Consider the following 13,288-nt stretch of genomic DNA (forward strand, 5'->3'; position numbering starts at 1 on the left):
GGATAGCTAGTTGAGAAAGGGGAGAGAGAGAGAGAGAGAGAGAGAGAGAGAGAGAGAAGACATGCAGGAAATCGTCACAAGTCGGAGTCGAACCCTGGACCTCTGCGTCGAGGCATTAACCTCTCAGTATATGTGCGCCTGCTCTACCCACTGAGCCAACCCGGCCACATTTAGTTTATTTTGCTGCAGAAATTCAATGCAAAAAATGAATGACCCATCTCAGAGTAGCTTTATAGAATGTACAGTTCATGAAAAAAAGGAGACAGAGACAGAATTGTCCTGGTACTCCTCTTCCTCTCCCTCGTGAAGGCATTTTTTTTTTTTATTTTCTGTGTTCATCTACAGTATATTGTTCAAATAGGTCCTCTTTTACTGTATGTACTACCATATGATCATGAGGTTGAAAGAACATCAACATCTGAGTGTGTTTCCTGGAAGGGAATCAGCTGTGATTGATCTATTTGCATAACTTCAATCAGCTGTTTCTCAATACATGCCAGCCCAGTCTCACAGCAGTTCGTGAAATGGTCACGTTATTTAATCTATTGATACATGTTCACGGAGACGTTTTTCTCGTTTTTTTCGTGGTGGCCAGCACGAAAATGTGAAGTAATGTATTTAAATGGGAAGCATATTTCGTGGTCACAGCATGAAAATGGTAGGAAGTAGTATGCTATGGAGTAGTAGTATGGAGCCGAAAATCTGCGTAGGGAGGTTGGTCGGGAGGGTGGATGGGTCAAACACAGGACGTTCCCGTAGTCTTCCTAATCACAACCGTCCTGTTATTGTGGCGCGTCCCCAACGGCCGTCTCCCGGTGTGTGAGGCGTCCTTTCCCCATAGTCGCGGCCGCCCCCCAACATATGAGGCGTCCTTTACAGCCGCCTCCCAACATATGAGGCGTCCTTTTCGGCCGTCTCCCGGCGTGCGAGGCGTCCTTTCCCCGTAGTCGCGGCCGCCTCCCAGCATATGAGGCGTCCTTTACAGCCGTCTCCCGGCATGCGAGGCGTCCTTTACAGCCGCCTCCCAACATATGAGGCGTCCTTTTCGGCCGTCTCCCAGCGTGCGAGGTGTCCTTTCCCCGTAGTCGCAGCCGCCTCCCAGCATATGAGGCGTCCTTTTCGGCCGTCTCCCGGCGTGCGAGGCGTCCTTTACAGCCGTCTCCCGGCATGCGAGGCGTCCTTTACAGCCGCCTCCCAACATATGAGGCGTCCTTTACAGCCGCCTCCCAACATATGAGGCGTCCTTTTCGGCCGTCTCCCGGCGTGCGAGGTGTCCTTTCCCCGTAGTCGCAGCCGCCTCCCAGCATATGAGGCGTCCTTTACAGCCGTCTCCCAACATATGAGGCGTCCTTTTCGGCCGTCTCCCGGCGTGCAAGGTGTCTTTTCCCCGTAGTCGCAGCCGCCTCCCAGCATATGAGGCGTCCTTTACAGCCGTCTCCTGGCGTGTGAGGCGTCCTTTACAGCCGCCTCCCAACATATGAGGCGTCCTTTACAGCCATCTCCCAACATATGAGGCGTCTTTTACAGCCGCCTCCCGGCATACGAGGCGTCCTTTACAGCCGTCTCCCGGCATATGAGGCGTCCTTTTCGGCCGTCTCCCGGCGTGCGAGGCGTCCTTTCCCTGTAGTCGCGGCCGCCTCCCGGCGTGTGAGGCGTCCTTTACAGCCGTCTCCTGGCATGTGAGGCATCCTTTACAGCCGCCTCCCAACATATGAGGCGTCCTTTACAGCCGTCTCCCGGCGTGTGAGGCGTCCTTTCCCCGTAGGGTATTTCGTGCTGGCCACCACGAAGAAAACATGTATCAATAGATTAAAAATAACGTCACATTTACACGAACTGCTGTGAGACCGGGTTGCAAATGCATGTATAAAATGCAGGGCATTTATTTGTGTTTCAATTTACAATATGAACAGCTGTTCACTTTGTCTTTCGCCTATAAGTTAGGTTAAGAACATGATGTTGTCTGTCCTGACATACAGAGTGAAAGCATTTGTAAATTTGGCAATACAAATTCATTGCTTTGGTCTGGGTTGAGCGCGTGTGTGTAAAAGAAGGTCAAGCATTTTAAATTAGTGTTACTGTATGCATTTTGTGTCAAAACAACAAGAAATGTGTTAATTGTATAGCCTACAAAGACGGATGTTGTGCTAACGGTGTTAAGTGTTTAGGAAAGTTGTTAAAAGTATTGAAAAAATTGCCATAGCAATCGCAAAAAACCGTAATTAATGCCGCGACAGGGCTTGAGGAAGTAACGTCGCCTGGGTCTGCGCAGTGCGACCACAGAAATACTGCAAAAATAATAATAATAACGCGATTAAACGAGACGAAATAACATTGTAACATTTCGTCTCGTCTCGTTTTGGTCAACGAAAATGAAGAGACGTTTTAGCACAGTTTTTACTTTGTAAACCACATTTAGTTTTGTAGTTTTTATTCGTCAACAATATTGCATTATACATTTAATCATAGTCATCGTCACTTGACCAACTACCACTTTGCTCGTTTTCAAGCCATGATGTCTCTCTCTTTCTCTGGGCGGGCAAAGCAGAGAAAGGGGAGGTAACCTTTCCCCTTATGACATCATAAAGGGAAGATTCCTGATTGGCCCATCTGAGCTTTCATTTTCTCAAAGGCAGAGCAGGATACCCAGGGCTCGGTTTACACCTATCACCATTTCTAGCCACTGGGGGACCATAGGCAGGCTGGGGGAACTCATATTAATGTTAAAAAACCTCATAAAGTGAAATTGTCATGCCATGGGACCTTTAAATTTGATAACGATCATACGACACAAGACAACGTCTCTCGCTCTCTCGCACTCTCTCTCTGCGCAGACACACACACACACACACACACAGTGCGTTTCACTATCTTTGTGGGGACCCGTCATTGACATAATGCATTCCCTAGCCCCTTATCCTAACCTTAACCATCACCACTAAATGCCTAACCTTAACCCTTACCCTCACCCTAACCATAACCTAATTCTAACCCTAATCCTAAAACCAAGTCTTAACCCTCAAACAGACCTTTAAACTTGTGGGGTCCAGCATTTTGGGCCCCACAAGGCTGTGCAGACCCCACAACTATACTGTATTCCCCGGATTTTGGACCCCACGAATATAGTAAAACAAGCGCACACACACACACACACACACACACACACACACACACACACACACACACACACACACACACACACACACACACACAGTCTGGTTCTGGTGGTTGATGAACTAAGATATGTGCTGATTAGCTCTCATAATGGGCCAGGTGGGTAGCGCACTGCCATGTGTCCATGACGCTAATGTCTGATTACTCCACATTGTCATTGTGATATTTTGTGAAGTCAGTAGTAGGTTATACAGGGGGGATGCATGTGAAATGGTTTAGGGTCCTTCTGTAAGTAATTTTGGGGTACAATTTGGTTTTGATGAATTCTACAAGCAGCAATACCACAGGCCAAGCAATCGGCCCGTTCCAAACAGGCACATTTTCAACGGGCACTGCACTAGTTATTATTAATGTCACATTATTTTAAATAATATAAAAAATAAAATAGAATGTAATTCATGAATTATATATGGCCTAGATTTACTTCATGTTTTCAATAATAATAAAAAATAAAATTAGCTCATTTTCTTCTATTTTTTGCCTGGATAATTTAAAAAAAATAGTTAATTTTATATATATATATATATATATATATATATACCTTAAGTAAATGGAAACTTGTGTTACTACTGACACTAAAAAAACTGCATTATGGGTACTTTAATTGGTAGAGTGCGCGCCCATATATAGAGGTTTACTCCTCGGCGCAGCGGCCGCTGGTTCGACTCCGACCTGCGGCCCTTTGTTGCATGTCATTCACCCCCCCTCTCTCTCCCCCCTTTAATGTCTTCAGCTGTCCTGTCAAAATAAAGGCTGAAAATGCCCTAAAAATAATCTAAAAATATAACTAAACGCATTATGTTTGAAATTACACACACACACGCACACACACGCACACACACACACACACACACGCACACACACGCACACACACGCACACACACACACACACACACACACACACACACACACACACACATATACACACAGACAGATGTCCCAGTCTGCAGCTTGCAGCGCGTTAGCCATGTTTAATTATTGATCCTGCAGCAGGCAGATGGACACACACACACACACACACACACACACAGACACATAGACACACATACACACACACGCGCACACACACACAGACACATAGACACACATACACACACACACTCGCACACACACGCGCACACACACACACATACACACACAGACACATAGACACACATACACACACACACTCGCACACACACGCGCACACACACACACACACACACACGCAAATAAAGTAATAGAGTAATAAAGTAATAGAGTAATAGAGTAATGGAGTGTGTTCCTGTGTGTCTGCGTCCAGCAGGTGGAGCCAGAGACCTGAACATAGAAACACAAACATCTGGAACTCGAAGTAAGTATTCACTCAAATACAAGTACACAAGTACTCTCAGCTTCATGTAACAAAAGTGTTTACCCAAACACAAGTACACAAGTACTCTCAGCTTCATGTAGTAAAAGTATTCACTCAAACACAAGTACACAAGTACTCTCAGCTTCATGTAGTAAAAGTATTCACTCAAACACAAGTACACAAATACTCTCAGCTTCATGTAGTAAAAGTATTCACTCAAACACAAGTACACAATACTCTCAGCTTCATGTAGTAAAAGTATTCACTCAAACACAAGTACACAATACTCTCAGCTTCATGTAGTAAAAGTATTCACTCAAACACAAGTACACAATACTCTCAGCTTCATGTAGTAAAAGTATTCACTCAAACACAAGTACACAATACTCTCAGCTTCATGTAGTAAAAGTATTCACTCAAACACAAGTACACAATACTCTCAGCTTCATGTAGTAAAAGTATTCACTCAAACACAAGTACACAATACTCTCAGCTTCATGTAGTAAAAGTATTCACTCAAACACAAGTACACAATACTCTCAGCTTCATGTAGTAAAAGTATTCACTCAAACACAAGTACACAATACTCTCAGCTTCATGTAGTAAAAGTATTCACTCAAACACAAGTACACAATACTCTCGGCGCTGCCGCTGCTGCTACCCTTGTCTGTACACATATATGTTTCCTTGATAAAATGAAATAATAACGTGTTCTTCAACTTTATTTTGTCAATATTTTTGTGTTTGTACATTTTTTGCACATATTTCATAATATATATATTTTTATATTTCAATTCCCTTTCCTGAGATAATAAAGTCCATGTTATTGTTTTATCAGAATCCAATTAAAATACAATTTAAAAAGGAGTTCAACAGATTTTGTTGAAATGTTGAAAGCATAGGCTATCCTGCAGTCCTTCATCCCACTTATTTATTTATTTATTTATTGAAATGACATTTATATCTGCATTTATGTCAAAACCTCGAGACTTTCAAACATCAAAATGTCATTTATTAATATCTATTTGTGTCAAAATGACATATAAACATCTTTTTGTATTCTATGTTGCCTGGAAACGCTTCCAACACGCTTGTGTGTTGCGTGAAAAATAGGCGTCGTTCCTATTTCTAGCACGCGTTTTCACGAGCCGCGCCTGAGACGTGCGTGTCACGCAGGTAGTGTGCAAGCGCTAACATGTTACCGTGGGAGCCGAAATATAAACGGACACGCCACGCAGCTGACACGCTCACGCCACGCAGCCAGTGTGCAGGCCAGAGATGTTCACAAGTCATTTTTTGGAAGTCCAAGTCGAGTATCAAGTCTTTTGCCATCTGATCTGAATACAACTACAAAGATACATTGTGCCTGTTCCCAGCATTAGCACAACTCTTTGCGATGGTTAGCTTGTTACCTGTGACGATATATATGCTAAATGTAGCGTCTCTTTCACATTAGCGAGTGACTGAGCTATCTGGGTGTGTTTTGAGATGCCTGATGAAGTTCCATGTTGTTGATCTGGCATCATTTATCTTGGTGCCACCATAGACAATATATAGACTGGACCATCAGATCCCGTGTCTCTGGACGGAGACCAGTGAAGGATATTAGAAGATCTTTCCCGGTGATGGCTGAGCGTTACTGAGCAGCCTCCAACTGAGCTTGAAGACGTAGATGTGACGTGAGCAACCTGTCTGAAAGTTGGAAGTCTTCTGGTAGCTGTGCCAAGAGAAATCTCAATCATTCCCAATCTAGCAGAGACGGAGAGCGTAGGTATATGTAAGGAGATAACATAGACACAGGCTAATTATTGATCACTAAAATGATAGTTAACATTAGTAATTAAACTTAAACAGCTAATGGAAGTCCAAACTGCCTGCGAGCTTCTCCTGTACTATACGCACCAGGCGTTACTTTGCACATTATGGCAAAGGACAGGGGACATGCAGCTCGTCATACATTTCCCCAACGTATACGCACCAATAAAAGAAAATAGAAATACATGAATACATTTAGATTTAAAAAACAATAATTGCATGAAAACAGGTTGTTGACCAGTCTCGAAGGGGCAATAGTCCCGACCAAGCGCGTTTACTTATAGCGCTACAGGAGACTTTTAGCGTCAATAAGAACGACGAAGGCACCTGACCAAGCGTCCGTATTTTACAAGATGAGTGTGAGAACCTGTTGAATGTGACTATAGGGTAAACGTCATCGAGGGTGGTAAGGAAGGTATCTCCCGTTGCTCAGTAACGACATGCTGTTATCTCAGTGGTTGCGCTTTCGAAAGGTCAGCGGCACCTACGTCAAAGTTGAAATAATATGAACTCTGAGCGCAGCGCAAAGCAGCAAATCTGAGTGGTGCGCGACGCCAGGGGTGGTTCAGCGACTAGTTGGGCGCCACCGACCTCTCTCTCTCTCTACCTTTAAACCCTTTTCTCAGTGTCATGTAGTAAAAGTACTGTCAAAGTAGTATTGACAAAGAAAGTATACTAACTGATACACAAATGTGTTTTCAGTTTTGGGACCTGTATCAAGAGTATCAGAGACTGCTGCATGTGTAGATAATAATGATGAATAGATGAAATGTGTCAGATGAAAGTAATAGAGTAATGGAGTAATAAAGTAATAGAGTAATGGAGTAATAGAGTAATAGAGTAATGGAGTAATGGAGTGTGTTCCTGTGTGTCTGCGTCCAGCAGGTGGAGCCAGAGACCTGAACATAGAAACACAAACATCTGGAACTCGAAGTAAGTATTCACTCAAATACAAGTACACAAGTACTCTCAGCTTCATGTAGTAAAAGTATTCACTCAAATACAAGTACACAAGTACTCTCAGTTTCATGTAGTAAAAGTATTCACTCAAACACAAGTACACAAGTTCTCTCAGCTTCATGTAACAAAAGTATTCACTAAAACACAAGTACACAAGTTCTCTCAGCTTCATGTAGTAAAAGTATTCACTAAAACACAAGTACACAAGTACTCTCAGCTTCATGTAACAAAAGTATTTACTCAAACACAAGTACACAAGTACTCTCAGCTTCATGTACTAAAAGTATTTACTCAAACACAAGTACAGTTTTTTTGTCATCCTTATTTTTTTCTCAATTTTTCTCTCCTTTTTATATATTTTTTCCTCTGGAGGTCAGCCGGTCAAACTGAGGCTCTGACCTCGTTATGATACAGCTGATACCCACACACACACACACCCACACACACACACACACACACACACACACACACACACACACATATATACACAGACAGATGTCCCAGTCTGCAGCTTGCAGCCCATTAGCCATGTTTAATTATTGATCCTGCAGCAGGCAGATGGACACACACACACACACACACACACACACACACACACACACACACACACACACATTCGCACACACACACACACACACACACACACACACACACACACACACACACACACACACAGACGATGATGTCATCAGTGTGTGTCTGTCTGATGATTTCATTAAGAAGATGATTCGTGGATCATGTTGGTTCAGACTGCAGATGTTTGTCACTAAATACTCTAAATAATTCACTAAATGTACTTCAGATATACTAATACTAATGTACTTTACTATGTGAATAAGATACTAATGTACTTTACTATGTGAATAAGATGTAAAAAGTCCTAATTGAGAACGTTAGCTGTGGAAACAGACCTGTCCAATACAGGGTTCAGTAAAAACTACAATATTTCTGCTGAGAAATACAAAATGGAAATACACGTGTACCATAAAGTAGCAAAAGAGTTTAAATATATTTCCACTGATGATCCATCAGTCAAAAAAAACGTTAAAGCATCAAAAGTGTCGGGAAGAGCTTCAAGAGAGCGAAAAAGGGCGCTGTAACAGTTAGGAAAGAGTAAAGAAAGGGTGAAAAGTCTCTGTCAAAAGCATCTGAAAAGGGTTAAAAAAAAAGGGCTAAGAAATCATAGAAAGTGTCAAAAACTTAGAATGCGTCAAAAGGGTCTAAAAAGCGTAAAAACGTGTCACAAAAGCACGAAAAAAAGCACTTCAGAAGCGTCCATCAAGTGTCTAAAAAAACGTTCACACCCATTATTGTCAGAGACAAATAGCTCCGTTGTAGAAATGGATGTTTGCATCCGGGAAATCGTGCTCTCTGGACCTGAGGGTCTCGTGCACCCACACCCATCTTTTTTGGGGTGTATTTGGGGTGGCAGTAGCTCAGTCCGTAGGGAGTTGGGTTGGGAACCGGAGGGTCGCTGGTTCAAGTCCCCGTATGGACTGAAATACAGAGGTGGACTGGTAGCTGGAGAGGGGCCAGTTCACCTCCTGGACACTGCCAGGAAACACTCAGGGTGCTTGTTCAGCAGTCGCAGCCCACTCACTCTGACATCTCTCCATTAGTGCATGTAAAAGGACGTGTGTGTGTGTGTGTGTGTGTGTGTGTGTTACAAAGTATTAATTGTAATCAATAAAGAGTGTAAATTTAAATAACTTAAATTAAATCTTGTTGTCGCATGTATTGCACGTCTGATGTAAACACCGGACGCAGACGTGACGTGCATTCAAATATTGGCGAGTCCGGAGGAAAGTACAACTAATATATTTGGGAAAAGGACAACCTAGCGGCGAGCACAGCGCATGCCGAGTACAATGTGACCGGCCCATGAGAAGGGCCAAAAAAGTGTCAAAAAAAGCACCTCAGAAGTGTCTAAAAAGTGTCAAACAAAGAGCCGGAAAAAAAGTGTTTAAAAAAAGTCAAATACTGACAGCCTTGAACAACTCGTAACCTACACTCTGAGAAATATCTGAGTATTAAATAAATATCTGTGTTTTAACAGAATGTATTTCTGTTTTTTTACATTTCAAACTGCATCATTTGTGCTCCAACAACTTCTGTCGCCCGCAGTGTTTTGAGAGATTAAACGTGTGTGTGTGTGTGTGTGTGTGTGCGCGTGTGTGTGTGTGTGTGTGTGTCTCTGTATGTGTGTGTTTGTGTGTGTCTCTGTATGTGTGTGTGTGTGTGTGTGTGTGTGTGTGTGTGTGTCTCTGTCTGTATGTGTGTGTTTGTGTGTGTCTCTGTGTGTGTGTGTGTGTGTGTGTGTGTGTGTGTGTGTGTCTCTGTATGTATGTGTGTGTGTGTGTGTGTGTGTGTCTCTCTGTATGTGTGTGTGTGTGTGTGTGTGTGTGTGTGTGTGTGTCTCTGTATGTGTGTGTGTGTGTGTGTGTGTGTGTGTGTGTCTCTGTATGTATGTGTGTCTCTGTATGTTTCTCTGTATGTATGTGTGTATGTGTCTCTGTATCTGTGTGTGTGTGTGTGTGTGTGTGTGTGTGTGTGTGTATGTGTCTCTGTATCTGTGTGTGTGTGTGTGTGTGTGTGTGTGTGTGTGTGTGAGAGCGTGCATGAGCGTGCGTGCATGTTTTATTTCAAACATAATGCGTTTATTTAGTTTTTTAGATTATTTTTAGATTATTTTTTGGGGCATTTTAGGCCTTTATTTTGACAGGACAGCTGAAGACATGAAAGGGGAGAGAGAGGGGGGAATGACATGCTGCAAAGGGCCGCAGGTCGGAGTCGAACCAGCGACCGCTACGCTGAGGATTGAACCTCTATGTACGGGCGCGCGCTCTTCCAACTGACCTTTATCAAATGCTATAAAATTGAATAAAACACCCAAATTCAATGAAAGTAGTGAATCGATCATTTATTTGACCTGTGAAGAGTAACTGTTGTTTGGAACCATCCATGTTATTTTTGGACAGTTTGGTTGATAGAAACCCAAATTTCTGATATGGAAACTTTTTGAAAATGGGTCAACTTTGACCCGAGGACAACCGGAGGGTTAACTTCAATAAATGCAACATCTTTCCAGAAGTCAACGAGGAATCCTGTTAAATAATCAATGTCAATATTGACCAAAATAATGATGATCATGATTTTAAATTGAAGTTTAACAATACCTTCCTTTAAAGTTAGATCAAAGTAATCTTTCATGCATAAAAGAGATTATATAAAAGCTGAATGTAGATCAATCGTGTACACATAAATTATACTTTCTGGCTTCTCTGTGGGAAGTCTTATCTATATTCCATAAAAACAGAGACACACATACACACACATACACACATATATTTATTTATTTATTTATTTAATGTTTATTTGACAGGGACAAATGCATAGAACATTGCTTTATATAAAATACAAAGTAGATGCCATGCATACAGGTTTATAGCCATGACTAATTTGCAAACCCTGTCCCTGGTTAGGCTTTTAAAATAATAATAATAATAATAAAATACACACATATATACACACACACACATACACACACACACACACACACACACACACACACATACACATATATACGTACAGTTGTGTTCAAAATAATAGCAGTCCAACATCACTAACCTCATAAATCAAATTTTTTGGTAGAAGTGATATTTCTACATGGCAAATAATTTCCTAGTAAGTGTTGTAGAGTCATAGAAAACCAACAGACCCAACAGTCATGACATGCATGCTGCTCATTCTGTGTACTTGAATCTGTAATTGAAAGGGGCATGTTCAAAATAATAGCAGTGTTGTGTTCAGTTAGTGAGGTGATTGATTCTGTGAAGAAACAGGTGTCAGTTATGGCCCATATTTAAGGAAGGAAGGAAGCAAATGTTGTGCATGCTGGTTATAGTGCATTACACACTGAAATACTCAGCAAAATGGGTCACTCCAGACATTGCTCTGAGGAACAGCGGACATTGATTAAAAAGTTGATTGGAGAGGGGAAAACATATAAAGAAGTGCAGAAAATGATAGGCTTCTCAAAATGATTTCAAATGGCATCCAAAGCCTGAACGACGTGGGAAAAAACGGTCAACTACCATTCGAATGGATCGAAGAATAGCCGAAATGGCAAAGGCTCAACCAATGATCAGCTCCAGGAAAATCAAAGAAGACTTAGAGTTACCTGTGAGTACTGTTAGGATCAGAAGAAGGCTATGTGATGCTAAGCTATCAGCTAGAAGCCCCCGCAAAGTCCCATTGCTGAAAAAAAGACATGTACTAAATAGGTTGAAATTTGCCAAAGGACACACTGACTGGCCAAAGGAGAAATGGGTCTAGGGGCAGACAGTTTGTCTGACGACCCCCATGCACTGAATTCAAGCCACAGTCCACTGTGAAGACAGTAGAGCATGGTGGTGCTAACATCATGTTATGAGATGTTTCTCATACTGTGGTGTTGGGCCTATTTATCACATACCAGGGATCATGGATCAGTTTCTATTAGGGCTGTCAAACGATTATTTTTTTTAATCGCGATTAGTCACTGAAGTTCTATAGTTAATCGCGATTAATATCTATTATTTTGCATTTCAGAACAGTTTTTAAGTCCATTATTATTAACAATGGAAAGCCATTCTTACCAGTGTATCTTGATTGGGAATCAAATGAATGCAAAGAAAGTTACTTTATGAACTTGATTTTAAGATTTGTAATTATTTATTTACTGTAAACAAAAGAAAAATGTGTGAATCTGTCGTTATTGCACAATTCCTCCAAGTAACTAACTAAAAAACTAAAAATCCCTATCCTTACTAGAGTCAATATAGTGTTTAGTAACTCCTAAATAGGGCTGTCAAACGATTCATTTCTTTTAATTTCTCTGAATTTCTGCGATTAATGCGATTAAAAAAAATTAATCGCATCGCGATTAACGCGTTAATGCTGACAGCCCTAGTTACAATACATCAAAATACTTGAATAGGTCATGTTGCCTTATGCTGAAGAGGAAATGCCTTTGAAATGGGTCTTTCAACAAGACAATGACCCAAAACACACCAGTAAGCGAGCAAAGTCTTGGTTCCAGATGAAGAAGATTGATGTTATGGAGTGGCCAGCCCAACCCCCAGACCTCCATCCCATAGGTGACATCAAAAATGCTGTTTCTGAGGCCAAACCCAGTAATGCAGAGGAATTGTGGAATGTAGTTCAATGGTCCTGGGCTGGAATACCTGTTCACAGGTGCCAGAAGTTGGTCGACTCCATGCAACACAGATGTGAAGCAGTTCTCAGAAATAATGGTTATGCAACTAAATATTAGTGCAGTGATTCACAGTAAAGCAAACTCTTGAGACATTTTTCAGTTTATACAGTAAATGTTTGAGTTTGTAAAGAAAAATGCAAATACTGCTATTTTTTTGAACAGCCTAATATTCCTTTTTCTTCACTTTCTGTAAAGGTATAACACAAACTTGATCAATTTTGGTCATGTTTTGATGTGGAGTTGAATGTGCAGTGTTCCCAGTGTATTGATATTATGGAATTAAAAGCTATTCTAAGGATTTTGAGCATTATTCACTTTTTCAAACACACTGCTATTATTCTTATAGTATTATTCTTGTGTATATACACAGTTGTGTTCAGAATAATAGCAGTGTTTTTGAAAAAGTGAATAATGCTCATATATACATATATACACACACACACATATACACACACACACATATACACACACACATATACACATATACACACACACACACACATATACATACACACACACGCATATATACACATACAAACATATACACACACACAAACACACACACACACACACACACACACACACACACATATACACACATACTCACACACGTAGACACAAACACACACACACACACACACACACACACACATATATATACACATACACACATACTCACACACGCAGACACACACACACACGCACACACACACACACACACACATATACACACACACACGCACACACAC

At 41.5% G+C, this 13,288-nt stretch overlaps 1 long non-coding RNA gene across 1 annotated transcript in view; it reads right to left on the bottom strand.

Annotated features, from left to right (window-relative positions):
• Positions 1 to 9,292, bottom strand: part of LOC116064642 — a 23,775-nt gene extending 14,483 nt beyond the window's left edge. Inside the window, exon 1 of the long non-coding RNA XR_004108571.1 lies at positions 9,281 to 9,292. This is a non-coding gene — a long non-coding RNA (uncharacterized LOC116064642). The remainder of the gene's footprint in view (positions 1 to 9,280) is intronic.
• Positions 9,293 to 13,288: the final 3,996 nt, after the last annotated feature.

This window comes from Sander lucioperca, chromosome 9 (genome assembly GCF_008315115.2).
Source record: "Sander lucioperca isolate FBNREF2018 chromosome 9, SLUC_FBN_1.2, whole genome shotgun sequence".
NCBI classification, from domain to species: Eukaryota; Metazoa; Chordata; class Actinopteri; order Perciformes; family Percidae; genus Sander; species Sander lucioperca.